Source organism: Vombatus ursinus, unplaced genomic scaffold (assembly GCF_900497805.2).
Source record: "Vombatus ursinus unplaced genomic scaffold, bare-nosed wombat genome assembly UNPS02011334.1, whole genome shotgun sequence".
Lineage (NCBI taxonomy): Eukaryota > Metazoa > Chordata > Mammalia > Diprotodontia > Vombatidae > Vombatus > Vombatus ursinus.
Window position 1 is genome coordinate 4,665,474 of NW_020951112.1, and position 17,520 is coordinate 4,682,993.

At 39.9% G+C, this 17,520-nt stretch overlaps 1 protein-coding gene across 13 annotated transcripts in view; it reads left to right on the plus strand.

The window, feature by feature from the left end:
• The window catches only part of ANKS1B (ankyrin repeat and sterile alpha motif domain containing 1B), a 1,327,097-nt gene that overhangs the window by 957,018 nt on the left and 352,559 nt on the right, over nucleotides 1-17,520 (plus strand). The window lies entirely within an intron of this gene.

The following is a 17,520-nucleotide window of genomic DNA, read 5'->3' on the forward strand; positions in this document are numbered from 1 at the left end:
AGGGGTAAGTGACTTGACTAAGGGCACACAGCTGGTCAGTGTCTGAGCTGGAATTTGAACTCAGGACTTCATGATTCCAGGACCAGTGCTCTAACCACTGTACCACTAAATTGTGTATCATAATCTAAACAACATGAATTCTTTATCCTCTTTTATTCCCTCTGTGTGGATTGTCGTGCAAATCTCTCTTGAATGGCCATGGATGTCTTTGATGAAACTGTGGGACTTAATGAAATCGGCACGATGTTATCCTCAAACAGGAGCATATGGAGGATTTCACTATCCATAGAAAATCCTTCCAGTTGGGCTCTGTGCAATGGATCCTCAATGGCAACAGCAAATACCTTGAACAAGCATAAGTCTGTATTTGATATCTCCTTTGATCCTGATAATCAAAGTCCCTTTAAACAGGGTTGTCTCTGTAATTAAATTTATGCCTGAATTTTGCAAGATCTTAATACAAATATGAGAATCACGTGTTGGAGGAGAGCCTTTAAAGCTATGTTTTACTTAACTGATTTAAATGTTTTTTTTAAATAATTAACAAAAGTTCAACACAATAAGATCTTGTTTCTCTACAATTTCTGATCAATTGCATTACTGATAATGTAATCCATTGTGGAGAGTCATACAAAACCTTTTAATACTTTCATCAAGAAAAATGCTCCATATCATCAAGAAAAAGCTCAACATCATTCCCATTAAGATTTTCTAAAAGTGAGAAAATTGGTATATGGACCAATTGTTCTTGATCTATTTTTCCATCACTTTTTTTTTCATAATAAAGTCATCTGTGGTTTTTCTCTCAAAATGATTGGTATCTTTCCCTCATCAGAAATTCTTGAAAGCCAGTCCTTGAGGGCCTTAAAAATATTTTCTTCTGTCTGGATCTCTTTTGTGTGATTTTGATCAGGTCTGGCCACTCTTCCTAATTTCAGTTTTTCCACTATTATTCCTACTTCTTCACCCATCATCATCATCATCATGAGGATCAAACAGGATCATAACTAGCATTTTCTTTTGCACTTTAAGGTTTGTAAAACTTTACAAATATTATCTGATTTTATCTTCATAAAAACTCTAGGAGGGAGATGCTATTATTATCCCCAGTTTACAGATGGCCAACAGAGATTAAATGACTTGCCCAGGATCACACAACTAAGTTTCCAAAGCTGAATTTGAACCTAGGTCTTCCAGACTCCAAGTCTTAATGGCTGTCACCAAGCTAAAAGGTGCAAAAGAGTTTGTATCGTTACTACATAAGGCAACAAGTACTAGGCATGAAGTCAGGAAGGCCTGAGTTCTCATATGTGGCCTCAGACACTTACTAGCATTTATCTAGCCCTATCCACCATGCTACCTAGTTGTTTAGGGTCTGAACTATTGGAATCTAAATGTGTTCATTTCATTGTCATTGATGGAATAAGTTCAATGTATTTTCAAGTAGTTGTGAAGGAAGGCATTTTTTTTTTTGTTCACAAATTGAGAAATAAGAAATAGAAATAAATGTAATTGTTTGAATGGTGTATAATCACTAATAGTTTTCTTTTATCTCAGAAGTCCATTTGCTGTTTGGTAGACTGTTGGGAACTTGAAACATCTTTTCCCGCAGAGCCAGTGTTATAAATGGAGAGTAGGGTTCCCAGGTCAGCCCAGAAAAGTCTATTTAACCCATAATGTCCCTAAAGTGTGGTAATAGTAGTAATTCCTGATCTATGCCTATCATCCTTTTATAAAATTGTCCTTATGGAGGAAGAAAGGAGTTCTAGATTCCACCTAGAGCTTCCAGCAATATAACCCCTGCTCAGTGACATTGGAGAGGCCTAGGACCAGAGAAGCAAGTTCCTAGATATTCCTGGGTAACTTATTAGCTCTCTGCATATGTATAATAATTATCTCTCTGCACATCATCTCTCCTTTCCATATGAGCTCCTTGAGAATAGGTGTTTGTTTTTACTTTCTTTGTGTCCTCAGCACCTAACACAATGCCAGATGCATGGAAGGGACTTAATATGTGCTTGTTGACTTGTGGACTTGTCTACCTTTTGACATATACGTAAGAGAAAGCACCAGGATCCACTATATGTCATTTGTATAAAAGATTGGACCTCTCCACATCAGTCACCCCCCAGTTATTTTGAATGAAAGCATATAGGACCACCCAAGGGTTTGAGCGATGGCCCCAGCCTTAGAAGTTTCCAGTGGCTATTTGTACATAGGAATGGTGAACCCACAGATTCATAAATTGAGAGTTCATAGGACGAGGAATTCTTGCCTTCTTATGTTGTAGTTTCTTGGTCGTTTCAGTTCTGTCCAAATCTTCATGATTCCATTTGGGGTTTTCTTGGCAAAGATCCTGGAATGGTTTGCCATTTCCTTCTGCAGCTCATTTGACATATGAGGAAACTGAGGTAAACAGGATTAAATTATTTGCCCAAGGTTACACAGCTAATGAGTGTCCGAAGCCAAATTTGAACTCAGGTCTTCCTGATTCCAGGCTCAGTGCTCTATCCACTGTGTCATCTTGCTGCCCTTGTCTTCTTGTAGCTTTTGCAAAATGGCTTTCTCTGAAACTATGATAAGAGAGAATATTAGACTAACCAGTGAAAGCTAAATTTAAAACATTCCAAAATGTTCCCTTTCTCTCACCCTAACCAGAAGGGGAGACAGGAATTGGGTCCCAAAGACAGAATGATTGTATCATCCTTTTTTTAGTCTTTTCCTCCTCATCCTTGTGGATAATAGTGTTTTTAGAAAGAGCAGAAATGGAAAGTATAAAGATGGAAGAGGACTTTGGAGGGGGTGCTTGGTATCCCTGGATTTTCTTTGTATTTTTTTCATCTCCTACCCTATATGTACATACCTCCTGCTTGCCAATTAAATGCCTGTTTTCCTGGGGCTCTTAAAATAAAAATGAGAAGGCAACATGGCTAGATTTGGAGTCAGCAAGAGCAGAATTCAAATCCTGCTTCAGACACTAACTTGTAAGCAGGCAGGTTGCTCACTCGGTCTCAATTTCCTCATCTATAGAATGGGAATAATAATTGTATCTACTTCCAAGATTGTTTTGAAGATCAAATGAAGTAACGTGAGGAAAGAGTTTTGAGAATCTCAAAAACACTAAATAAATATTGTTGTAGTTGTTAGCTGAGTTACTGAGCAAGTCACTTATCTGCTCTGTGCCTCAGTTTCCTTATCTGTCAAAGGAGAAGGCTCTAAGAAACCATCCAGCTCTAAATCTATGATCCTATTGTCTCACCCTGTGGGAGAAGGGGTGGTCATGTAGTGCCTGGCACATAGTGAGTACTTACTAAATACTTATTGACTGCCTGACCTGGGTTTTAGTACCTCTTATATCAATAACTAGCTCTGTGACATTGAACAAGCCATTCAGACTACCTAGGGGTCCATTTGTTCATTTGTAAGATAACAGCTTTGGATTCAGTGATCTTTAAATTCACTTCTACCTTTGAGATTCTATGAATATCCATGAATTTCTATGAAAAGGAGTGTAGTTGCTGAGATCAAAGCCCTTGTCCCATTCCTCTGCTTCTTTGATCTCATAGCAACATCTGATGCTACCGTTACAAAGAACATTTAGTTATTTCACACTTGACTTTAATTTCAACCATTTCCTCACTGTCAATTGGTCTTCTCCTCCTAGATGAAAAGGTGAAAGGGCTGGACAGATGCCTCTCTGGCCTCTGCACTCAGAGAGAGAGTGAAACATTGCTTAGGGGCCAAAAAGAGAAACAAGCTTCAAAAAGAAAACAAAAAAAAAATCAATAGAGTCATGGAAGGATTCATAAGTGTGCCAACAAGTAGGAAGGTAAAAAAAAATGTGATACAGAAAAGGCAAGGAAGGAGAACCCCTGGGGCTATGGAAACTGTTCCCACAGCTGATGGAACTAGGAGTGCCATGAAGAAAGAAGATTCCTGTGCTCCAAGCATAATGATGATGGCCCATAGGCACTGCCAAGGGAGGAAAACAGAAGTCCTTGTGGCTGTTGTCCCAAGTCAAGAGACACCAGAATGTTTTATTATTATTACTAGAAGTAGCTAGGTAACACCAGACACGCAGTCAGGAAGACCTGAGCTGAATTCTGGCTTTGAGAGCCTAGGGAAGTCATTTAACCTCTGGCTGCCTCAGTTTCCTGTAAAATGGAGATCATCATAGCACCTGCCTCACAAGGATTGTGGTGAGGATCAAATGAGATAATGGAAGTAAAATGCTTTGCAAACCTTAAAGCACCATATAAATGCTGCTGTTATTATTATTACTATTTAAAGTTAGAAGGTACTCTCTCATTCCAGAGCTGGTGAGAAGTCAAATGAGTTATTTCCTGGGGGTATTTATAACAACAACAACACCAATAATAATAGCATTTATATAGTGCTTTAAGGTTTGCAAAGCACTTTACTTCCATTATCTCATTTTAATCATGAGATCCCCTGATCACCACTACCCACTTCTTGGATTCCTACTAGGTCAAAAGACATCACCAAGGGGAACATAGAAGGCTTCTCTAGAGATTAGTTGGACCCCTTCTCAGAATAACATTTTTAGAAGCCTGAAAGAAAATCCATAGGATTACAAAGGAAACCAATTATATTTAAACAAAGGCTCATTTTCTCCCATCCATTTTCACCCACCACTCTGAAATCTGTCCACTGGACCGTAAGTGTGGCTGAGGGCTTTTGGCATCCCTGGAACAGATTCTTAACAAGTTTTGTGGCATGGAACCCTTCTTCAGCATCATGAAGCCTTTTGGTCCCTTCTCAGACTTTTTTAAATGCGTGAAATAAAATACATGGAATCATGAAGGAAACCAATTACATTGACATACATTTATCCAGATATTTTATAAGTAAGTTCATGAACCCCAGGGTAAGAACCAATACATTAGACAGGAAACTAAAACCTTCGCTAGCACAGGTGGTATGGTCGTTACTGTTACTGTTTGAAGGTAGAGGCTTCAGGAGAATATGGGGAGCAACTGGCTCAGTAAGAAGAGCATTGAGGGGTGGGATTTTGAGATGAGGCCTTAAGATACTGGTTTGATGGACTCTTGGCTTGGGAATGTACTCTATATAATCAGGACCGGATATAGTATATTTGCCCGGTGACTAATGGATCTGATGAAAAGGGCTTTTGACTGAACATGGAGAGGAGGCAAGAAAACTGCCCACATATAATGACTAAGCCAAATGCCATAGAGAGTCGTAGGTCTAACACAGGAAGAAAAGCAGTTAAAATGCCCGGGAATTCACAAACAACAAAGCCAAGGAAGAAAGACGATAATAATGTTGATGATGTCTATACACAGATGTTCAGAATATGAGTAATAAGAAAAGTGAACTGGAGAGCTTAATATAGAGAGGTAGATAAGGCTTCATAGGTACAACTGAGATGATAGAGCATGTGGCTCCTGTCTGGAACTCTGCAAAAGGGAAATTATCTGTTGAGTGAATGAATGACTATGTAGCTAGGTAGTTCAGTGGATAGAGTGCTGACCCTGGAGAAAGGAAGATCAGAGTTCAGATCTGGATAGTCCTGTGACTGTGGGCAAGTCACTTAACCTTGTTCGCCTCTGTTTCCTCATCCGTAAAATGAGCTGGAAAAGGAAATGGCAAACCACCCCAGCGTCTCTGCCAAGAAAACCCCAAATGGGGTCACGAAGATTCAGACACGACTGAAAGGACTGAACAACAACAACAAATTAAATGCCAGGGGCAATGAAGTAGCAGCCAGTTTACTCTATGACCAAATGTAAACTCTTCTCCTAAAGCTCTTTACAACCTGGCGTCTTCCTACCTTCCCAGGCCTCTTTGTCTTTTAAAGCCTTTTACATCCTTCTGTCTTCCCTGTCTGTAATGCAGTTACACTGGCCCCACCTACTATCTGTCACACACAACACCCCTTCTCTCAACTCTGTGCATCTCCACTGACTATACCCAGCCTGGGATTTTCTCCCTCATTGCCTCTGCTTCTTGGCTTCTCTGGCACCTTTTAAGACTTAGGAGACCTTTCCTGGCTCCACCCTCTGGCTAGTGCCTTCCCTCTGAGCTTACCTGCTATTTCTACTCTATATATCTTGCTCATATTTAGTGATTATCATGTTGTCTCCCCCATTAGATTGTAAACTCCTTGAGGACAGGAACTGTCTTTGTATCCTCAGCACTTAGCACAGTGCCTGACACATAGTAAGTGCTAAAGAAATGCTACTTCCCTGACTGACTGACTGGAATCATGCTCTTAGGGTTTCTTGATGTGTGAAGGGCTTTTTGCCACCTGTGCTAAGTGACCCCAAACCACAGAGGGCTGTGAACCCTCATATCTGCTTCTGATCATTTTTCTGCCTCCTCCCTGGCTGTCACTTTTTACTACAGTCAACTTCTACAGCTGTAGAGTGGTATTCCCTTTTCTCCTCATGCTCATGCCCCCTTCAGATCATCTACTTCTTATCTGTAGTAAACTGAGACATCAAATAGCCAAGTTTGTTAAAATTGAATATAAAGTAAGAGAAAATGGACTCTGAACGAAGGATTGAAGGACAGTCCTTGGATTAAGACAAAAGCACTTTCTAAAATTTGTTTTGGCCATTCAGACGGCTTTTTGTTGTTTTTGTTGCCTTTTTTGGTCTCAGCTGTGTTTCAAATAACTGCTGTCTAGCTGAAAACATCAAGTAAGCAGCAAACATTCATGAAGCACCTCCCATTTGCTAGGCATTATGCTAGGCTCTGGCATTGCAGAAACAGAAATTAAACAGTCTCTGCCCTCAGGAAGTTTGCATTCCATTAGGGAAGATCACAAACACACACACTCACACACACACACACACACAACTATTTGTGTACAGAAATTGAGGCAGCTAAGTGACAAGTTGGATAGAATGTTGGACTTAAAGTCAGGAAGACCAGAGTTAAAATCTGGTTTCAGACACGTATTAGCAATGTGACCCCAAGCCAATCCCTTAACCTTTCACTCTCAGTTTCCTCATCTGTAAAGTGGGGATAATAACCTAATCAACTTTCAAAGGGCTACTGTGAAAATCTAATGAGAGAATAGACATCAAGTGTCTTGCAAATCGTAAAACACTGTATACGTGCTAGCTGCTATTATTAATTTTGAACAGAAGGCATTGCAGCTGGGGGATCAAATGTTACTATCCTATTTTAATATTTATGAATGCATATGACAATGTAGTTCCTCCTCCATACAGAGAAAATTCATAAAGTTCAACTAATACTCAGAATCAGAATTAGATGAGCTTTTTTTCAAAGAAACATTCAACTGTGATCATTCGTTCGTATTATAATCCATGGCCCGTGTAGCTAAAAGTCTCAACAATTTCCAAATTGCTGCATTTCTTAGTGCCAAGGGACAGATTTTGCTCACTCCAGAGTAGGTTCCCAAAGTGGGCAAGACCACCCCCTGGGGTTGCTGCAATGATCCAGGGGGGCAGTAATAGTTTGAAATAACACAAATAAAAAAACATTAAAGGGTTAAAGAAAGTAGATTTCTAGGGGAGCGCTGAGTCATTTTTTTAAAAGGGGGTGGTAGGCCAAATAAATTTGGGAACCTCTGCATGTGTCTCCTGTGTCTATACTAGCAAACAGTCTTCAGAGTATCTTAGTCATTGTTTTGTCATAGAAGCCATTAAGCCTATTTTTCCAAGAAAAAATTTCAGCAAATATTTCCCCTTGGAAGCCCAAGCAGAATTCAAGCCAGTTTGGGTAAGAGAGATGGAAGGGGAAGGAAAAAGGAGATATATCAGTAATAGCAGATCTCCCTTTAAATGCAGATATCAAGGTCACAGGAGTCCTTGACGGAAATGCATGCTTGAAAACAGTCAGTGGGGGAAAAATCTAACCTTAGACATAATTGCTTCAGTTCATAGACTCTGTGACCTGGTCAAGTCATTTAACCTCTCTGACCCTCAGTTTCCTCATATGTAAAATGAGAAAGAGGAAAAGGATTCAAGAACAGGAGAGCATAGGATATCTGAACTGGAGAGGAGGAAGAGAAGAGGAAGAAGGGGACTGATCATGGAATTGGAGGGAGGAAAGCTGGAACTAGCCCAAGCCCTCACCTGGCACCTGAGATTCTCCCATAGTATCCTCTACAGGTAGTCACCTGGGCTAGGATCTTGGGCAAATTACCAAACTTCCTGCCCTTCAATTTCTTCATCTCCAAGGTGAGAAGGTTAGAATAGATAACCTTTGGGGGTCCCTTCCAGCTCTGACTATGATTCTGTGATCCATTGACTCAGCTTCTATTACTTCCAGTGACAATAAACTTGCTACTTCAGAAAGTGGCTGATTCTATTTGGTGACAGCTCTGATTATTAGGAAATCCTTCACCATGCTAAAGCTAAATCTTCCTCCTTAGTGCCTTTCAACAAATGTGCCAGTTTTACTTTATGGAGAATTCAGAATATATCTAATGCCTCTGCATGTCACAGTTCTCAAACATTTTAAGAGGTCATTATATATATAGCCCTTAGCTGGTTTCTTCTCCTGGACAAATATCCCCACTTCCTTAAATCATTTCCTATGTGAGATAGTTTCAGGTTTGTTCTCCATCCTGACTACTCTTCTCTGGACAAGATCCAGCTTCTCAGTGTCAATATTTAAGTTATCACAAGGTTGGAACACAGAGTAGTACAATGGAAAGAGCACTGGTTTGGGGAGTCAGAAAACCTGAGTTTAAAACTCAGCTCTGCCTAGCTCTATCTATGTGATCTTAGACAAGTCATTTCCCTCTAGGGGCCTTAGTTTCAATATTTGTCAAATAAGAGGGTTAAGATTGATAACCTCCAAAGTCTCTTCCTCAGTGGAAGAGGAAGTGAAACCGATGAAATCATGGATCCTCAAAGAACAGAAGTAAATTGGATTGTGCCAGCTTTTGGGGGATAACCATATCTTACTGCTGACTCACATTCAGCTTCTTAATTAAACCCCAAAGTTCATGTTAATTGTTATCTAGACAAATCTCTCATATTCTGTGTTTGTGTTATTGATGTTATTAGCCTAAATGTTGAAATTTACATTGATTTCTATAAATTTTACCTTGTTGAACTCAGCCATCACCATCCTCATAGCTCTCCATGGCAAGGGCTATCTCTAAATGACAGTCAATGCAGGATTATCCCCATTACTCCTATAAGTCTGGTAACAGATTTTTAAATCAGATATACCTCTTCACTGCTACATTCAATCATGAATGCCATACTAGCAAGCATTGATGATATCCATGAGCCCTATTTCTTCTACTAATTAAATTTGCTTACTTCCAATACTCTGTGCATTGGTGTGTAGACATAGAAAAGTATTGTTAATTGTTAATGACTCTTTTCAGAGTTATTCCCGCCTCTCAATTAGTGGGCACTGTGTTATTCTTCTTTGTTCATTGTTTTTCTTCTTTCCATGACATTCCAGATGTCCCCCAGACTAAAGAGATTTACAGTGTTATCTTTGTGGCACAGAAAAAGCCCTCTATTTGAGTCAGAGTGCCTGGGTTCAAATCCTGACTGTTATTTCTTTTATCTATGACAAGCTAATTAATTTCTCTGGACTCCATTTGCAAAATGAGAGGGTTGGACTAGATTCCCTCTAAGCTCCTTTCCTGCTCTGAATCTGTGACATTATAAACATATGGGTGTATTTCTCTCTTTTCTACTACCCATTTGAAGCTTTCTTGATTTTATCAAGACAGTAAGGCATGTCCTTCACAGTCCTCGTGAGAGGGACTCTATACCAAAACAGAAGCCCATAGATCCAGAATCCTAAAGTATAGTCCAGAAAAGCAAATAGTATTCTTCTCTTTTATCTACAAAGCCAGATATTCACTTTTTATATTCTCTTTTCCCTTATAAAGGGCCAAGTCTTTGACTGGAAAAAGAGAAGAAAATTTGACCCATGCCCCAAACCCTTGTTTCCTACCTAGGATTTTGTAATCCCTAGAGTTGCTATCTAGGTGCTTAATAAGTGCTTGTTGATTGAATGGTTGATTTAAAAGTCTCACCAGGCTTCCCATCCCATCTTAGAAACATGCTGTAGGAGGGAAGCACATCTTATGACTAAGTCACTTCTACACACTGATCCTTACCCTTAATGGAGAATCACTAGTCTCTCTAGGGCCAATGTATCTTCCGGCACTTATGGATTCTACTTACCTTTCCATGAAGCTGTATTATACTAAAACCTGTGTCTTTATTGACCTCTCATCATGGACCTGCCTAGATCCAATCAAGGAGTACAGCCAATTGCTGTCCATAGTGCTGATTGAACCCACCTTCAGATAGCAAAGGAAGGAGGGCGAGGAGGAATGAAAATGAAAACACTTTCCCCAAAGATGGGGGGTCCAGAATACTGGTAATAGCTTGACAGTATCATATTTAATGCCAGAAGGGACCTCAGAGGTCATCTAGTTAAACCCCTTACTCTTACAGGCAAGGAAAATGAGATCTAGGAAGATTAAAATAATTTCTCCAGTGCAGCATAGGTAGTCATGACAGAAACAGGATTTGAACCCAGGTCCTCAGACTCCAGAGTTAGTGTTCTATCCACTGACCAAACAAATGAGTCATGGAGCTGAAAGTACCTGATGTAGGAAACAAAATCTGAATCAAAAGCAAAGGTTAGAAGCTCAAGTCACAATAAAGTGAAAGAAAGGGACAGTAAGAGATTTGCAATAGCTTGGTACTGGGCAAATATGCATTCCTCATCTGTAAAATGAGTGTTTGGGGCTCGATGACCCCTGAGATGTCTTTGAGAACCCAGGGTCACCTCTATACCACAATGAGGCCCTAGAGTAGGATCTTAGTGGACAGTGTACAGGATTATAAACTTTAATTATATTTTTAATTGTATGGAATTTAATGTATACACTATAAATAAGAAGGCACATATGAATAGTGATCAGCACTGGGAACACCCAGCCCCCACAGATCATAAATACACTGAAGTGTTGAAGTTTCCAATAAGTCAATACAAAGATCAAAGAATGGTCCCTTACTGTCTTCAGAAGATCCTTGTCATGATTTATGCACTACCTAGGTTGGAGGGTCCAGAGGACCCCTCTCCCATTCGCACATTAGTACAATATATAATGAAGTGGAAAGAGCAATGGATTTGGAGTCAAGAAGACCTGAATTCAAATTCTACATAAGACAATCAATATCTGAATTAACAGGAGGAAGTCACTTAAACTCTAAATGTGTTTCCTCATCTATAAAACAGACATAATATAAATACCAATTATTATTATTCCAATGAGTCATCAGATCATTGAGACAGAGCTCAAACAGACCTAAGAGGTCATGTGGTCCATACCCCACCCCTCATTTTACAGCTGAGGAAATGAGATGATAAATTACATTCCAAAAGTCTCACAGGTAATAAGAAGAACAACTGGGATTTGAATTCCATCTTCTGACTACAAATCCAGTCCACTTTCTGCTACCTACCAATTTAGCTATATGTGGTACAGTGGATACAGCGCTGGTCCTGGAGTCAGGAAAACCTGGGTTCAAATCTGGCCTCAACCATTTACTAGCTATATGACCCTGGGCAAGTCACTTAATCCTCTTTGCCTCAGTTTTCTCATCTGTAAAATGAGCTAGAAAAGGAAATGGCAAAACTTATCTTTGCCAAGAAAACCCCAAATAGGGTCATGAAGAGTCAGATATGACTGAAATGACAGAACAGAAGAACACATTTGAAGGCAAACAGAACCAATTCTTAAGGTGATAAAGTAAGCAAAATGAGGGAAAGAAAATAGAGGAGAGGAGCACAGCATGAGCAGGGATGAGGTGATGTGGGGAACAGCCAAAGTGGGGCAGCAACTGAGAAGGGGTTCAAATAGGGATACCCTTGTGGGGATCTGTGCTTTGGAGTCTGATAAGGAAGAAGAATATGAGAGAGCTCTACATCTGGGCTCTCAGTCCTGAAAAACAAGCCAAGCAATGCATTGTCCACAGTATATAATGTCTGTAACTTAGTAAGATGAGTCAGCATGGACGTTCACACTCTTCTTTATTGATTTAGCTAAAAGAATTTATCATAGAATCTCAGGATTTTGAGTTTAAAGGTGTCTTAGTGGCAATCTAATCACCTTGATTATATTTAATGACTTCTCTGTTGAATACATGCCATTCGCCAAACCCTGAACCTCAAGTCCAATGAGTTCTGTGTATTTATTCAGAATCCTAGCCTGTTAGACTGAGGAGGGCAGGAGACAAACAACCTTTCATTACCTACAGCATTTCACATAGGGTTAGATAGGGATCTTGACTGGACCACTAATTTCATCAACACAAGGAACTCTCAGGTAAGAAAATTCCCTTTACCAATTCATGTTAGCTCCTCCTCTGCTTCTTATCTTTAGTTATTGTTGTTGAATTGTCTCAATCGTGTCCAACATCTCTGACCCCATTTGGGCTTTTCTTGCAAAGATACTAGAGTGATTTGCTATTTCCTTCTCTAGCTGTTTTACAGATGAAAAAATGAGACTAACAGCGTTCAAGTGATTTGCCCAGGGTCACAAAGCTAGTAAATGTCTGAGGGCGGATTTGAACTCATGAGGATGAGGCTTCCTGATTCTAAGACCAGGGTTCTATCCACTGCCCTCACCACCTAGGAAGGTCCCTATAGACCTTATAGATCTCCCTAAAGCCCTGAGGAGTTAAATAACCTGCCCAGGATTACACAACCAATAGTGATCAAGGATGATATTAGAAGTCAGGTCTTCCAACTTTCTAACCACTGTACCACAACCATTTTTCATGAAAGGGATTAATATGCAACAAAACTTGAAGGTTTAAGTTCAAACCAGATCGTGTGGGGCTTTGGAAACTAGGCCACAGAGTTTATGTTTTGTTCTACAGGCAAAAAGGCATCAGGGAAGATCTCTGAGCAGGAGAGTGGGATGATCAGATATCTTTCAGGAATATTAATTCAACTCCACTAAAGTGGATAAAAGAGAAAAGGGAGAGATGAGAAACAGAGAGGTGAATTATTGTAGGATGTCATTATTGATAAGAATTTCTCTCTAGAGTCACTTCTGTGAGATTCCAGACTTGCCCTTCAGGTCTTCTTGTACATCCTTTCTTCCTTGTCTTCCCATCCCACCTTTTCCCAAAGATCACTTCCCATAGTCTTCACTATTGAAAGTCTTGCTGCAGGCTTGTTGGTACCTGGAAGTTGTCTTCTGTCATGTGGACATCTTGGAAGATCCATGGTTTTAGAGCTAGAAGGAACCTTAGAAGTCATTTCGTCCATTCATCCATTTCATTTACATGTGAGTAAATGGACGTTCAGAAAGGTTCACCAACTCACCCAAGGTCACGCAGGCCCAGGATTCAGGCCTGGGTCTTTGGATTCCAATTCCGTAGTTGTTTCTACTACACCATCCTCATAGAACCTAGAATAAATCAAGTCAAGTCAATTTGTGTGCATTAAGTACCAGCTATGTGCCAGGCAACAAGCTAAGTCCTGAGGATACAAAGAAAGGCAAAAACAATTGCTGCCCTCAAGGAGCTCATATTCTAAGTAAGGAGATAACCTGCGAATAGTTACGCACAATCAAGATACACACAGGGCAAATTGGAGGCAGTCTCAGAATAGGCGCTAGTACTGAGGGGGACAAAGAAAGACCTCTTACTAAAAGCAGTACTTAGCTGAGGCTTGAAGGAAGTAAAGAATACAAGTGATAAGGAGCAAAAGTCTTCTAGGCATGGGGGACAGTCAGCAAGAAGTCTGAGAGAAGCCCAGAGAGATGACTAGGTCAAGACTCCCAGTTTGGAGAGCCTTCTATGAGGAACAGCATGGGGGCCAGTGGCACTGGATCATGGCATGTATGGAAGAGAATGAAGTATAAAAAGACTGGAAATGTAAGAGGGGCCAGGTTGGGAAGAGTTTTAAATGCCCAACAGAATTTTCCATTTGATTCTCGATGGAATATATAACCACTGGAGTTATGGAGGTCATTTCTGAACAAGCAAAGACAAGCAGCAGATTTATGCAGCTATTGAAGTCCCTTCTTCCCAAATAGTCACTGAATTATCACCTGCCAAGCAAACTGCAGATCATTAGGTTCGTTTAAAGAATGCTCCAGCTATGGGCCCATTGTCAGTATTGAGCTGTAAGACTTGGAAGAAAAGCTTTGCCCTGCATTCTCTGCTGCTCATACAGGTCCCTATCTCTGCCTCAGATCCCCTTCCCCTGTAACTCATGTCTAAGGAGATGAAAGGCTCCAAGGACCTGCTTTCGGGTCCTTTAGTCTCTCGGGCCTGCTATTACTGTAAAGACAACCTGAGCTATACAAAAGGTGGCCAGGATGGCACAAAATACTCTTGCTCCTTTTACCACTAGTGACTTTCTAAACACAAGTTCTCAATGATATAGGTAGAAATAATGTCAGCATCTAATAACATGAAATTTGTAAGAGGTAAATATATCTTATACTTGGGTTCAAAAAAAATCAACTTCCCAAGAGCAAGGTGGAGGAAGAGGGATCATAGGATCATAAGACCATAGATTTCCATCTAGAAGAGTCGTTACAGGTCATTCCCCCATTTTACAAATGCGAAAACTCAGGTCCTGAGAAAAGAGATTTGGCCAGCACCACATAGCCGGTAAGTGTCAGAAGTGGGATTCAAATGTAGGTTTAGATGATAATAATAATAATATCACATAGGGCTATAAAATGTGGAAGCTGTTTTACAAATATTTCATTTTGATGTAACAGTTTATGTAAAGAAAATCTAGAGAGTTTAGTATACTACAATTCAGATATGAGTCAATGATGTGATATAGTGGCCAAAAAAAAAAATTCTAATTTTAATTTAAGAGAGGCATGGGATTTAAAACAAGGAGGCAGTAGCCCCCTTGCATTCTGTCATGGTCCACCCACATCTGTGGTGCCGTGTTCAGCTCTGGTTACCACATTTTAGTAGAGAGATTAACAAGCTTCAGTGTCAGGATAAGGATAAGGAAGAGCTTTAAAATCCCTCCATATTGAAGGCAGTAGGGATGTTTAGCCTGGTCGGGAAAAGACTTGTGGGAGATGGGATAGCAATACAGAACATAGCAAGGAGGCCTGTTTGGCAAGAACATAGGATGCATGACATAAAGAAATATGTAATCAGCTTAGAAAGGTAGCCTGCAGCCAGACTGTGAGGGGCTTTAAATGTCAAACAAAACAAACAGATTTAAGATAAACAAAGACTGTTGTCAATTCTTCAGTGCCATGTGTCTGGTCCTTGCAGTTAGACAACATAAGCAGGCTTATGACTGGGGGGAGTTAACACTACATGACCTTGAACACCAACTCCAATCTTTGATGATTCTATAATTTTCATCTTTGTCTGGCAGATAAGTGACAGGCTCTGTGCAAAGAGCTAGGGACACAAAGGTAAGAATAAAACAGACCCTGCCCTCAAGAAGCATATACTCTATTGGGGGAAAACAACATGTATATGTAAGTAGACACCAAAATATCACTAATCCAGGAGATAAATAGGTCGTCCAGTGACTAGTCATAGTTTGAGCAAAAACTATTTTTCATCCATTTGATTTTTCCTGTGTGCATTGTTAACCCGATCTCTTTTGACCTGGCCAAAGGTGAGTGCGTAGAAAGTGGGCCAAAAAGGGAAGAGTCTAGAACATGGAGTTTTTAACCTTTTTTGTGTCATGGGCCCCTTGGACAGTCTGGTAGAGTCTATGGAGCCCTTCTTTTAAAAATATTCTTAAATGTTCTTAAATATTAAATATTTTAAAAAAAATATTCTTAAATAAAATGCAAGGGACTACCAAGAAATCTAATTACATTGAACTACAGTTGTCAAAATATTAAAATAACAAGTTTGTGAACCTTAAATTAAGAATCCCTGCAGTGGAAGGGAGACCATTCGTGTAATGAGGATGAAGGTAGTCCAAATGCTGCCCTGGTGTCCACAAAACATTAAAAGACACAGAAGTCCTGTAGACCTTTGGATTAATTTTCCTAGTAGGATTTTAAGACACAGGCAAGAATCATGAAGGACAAGCAGGTGTGAATGGATTGTGACTCGCACTCATGGGTTTGAAGGAAGATGACAGATGTAACATTTGCTGTAATAAAGTTCTCCACCTCGAAAGAAGGTTCTGAGCACTGTGGAGTTTTGTCTGCTCTTTGGTGGTGGTTACATAATAAATCATAAGAACATTTACAAAATATTTATGAAAAATGTAGCTGAAAATCCAGCATAAACAAAGGGCTCCCCTGCACCTTTAAAACAATGAGCATTTTGAAAGCATTATATGTAGGTGGAAATCAGTAGGAAGATTGGAACAGGAGGAAAGAAGAGATGCAAAAAAAAGGAATTTAAAAAAAAAGGAAAAAGAAACCCAAGAGGAAGGAAGAGTAGAGAAAAGCAAGGAGTAGGAGTGTCAAATAATGACAAGTAAATACAGAAAATATGGATTTCTCAAATCCGTACAGGAATGTGTTGGAACCAGTTCAAACTAACGCAAGAGTTGATTGTTAAATTTTCAGTATGAGTGTTTACACCTTGGAAATCAGCAAATGCTACATGGCAGGGCTTGATTTAGTGTTTTGTTGATATTCTGGATTCTAGAAAGGGATAATGCTAATAATTCAGGTTAAGCTTAAAAGTATATCCTGAGTAAATGGAAATTGGGTGTGGGACTGGGTATTAAACATTAACTAGCACACATCTGTATTGTGCTAGGGATATAACCACACTGGGCTTTTGGGAATGCCTCACATCCCAGCTAGAAGGCACCTCCCCCTTCCCCACCCTACTGCCGCTTCTGGCAGATACATACATTTTACAGTCCTCATAACTATTTCTAGAACCTCTTTCAACACAATCTGATTGCATATGGCCATGAAAAGGTTCTAATTTATGCCACTCTGCAAACCAAAGGAATTATGTTTGTATATGTGAATCCCCAAGAAGAAGGCCCTCATGACTCAGTTTTCCTGGTCTGGGGGAATCTCACTAAAGGACTCATGTTAGAAGATGATGAGCTGGTACCTGCCCTCCCCAGTAACTGAAGTGATAAAATCTGTCACATCCTGAAAATAGACCAATTTCCCCAAACACAAATCCAAATTAATCCTCAAATCAAGGTTAAAGGATAATTCCCACAAAATGTTGAGCTCAGAAGTTTCTCTGGCTTCAATTGCTTTCTCACTCCAATTTAAGCTCAGAAGCATTATGTTGCTGTCACATTTCTTTGTTCTCAGAAAGTAAAAAATGTTCTGTATATAGCTGACAAAAAATGGGAGGCTGTCTGCCAGTGTGCTCTATATTAATGTCTGACATACCGCAGAGTGTCTGCAGAACACAGCGTCTCAGAACCCTCATCACATCAGTCTTTTCTATGGGCCTTGTCTTGAAAGTGTGTTGTTGTTTCAGCAAGCTCACACTGGCCATTCTACTTGAGCCACTCACACAAATTGTATATATATATCCCTTTAAAAGCTCGTGTTTTATAGAGCATTTCCAT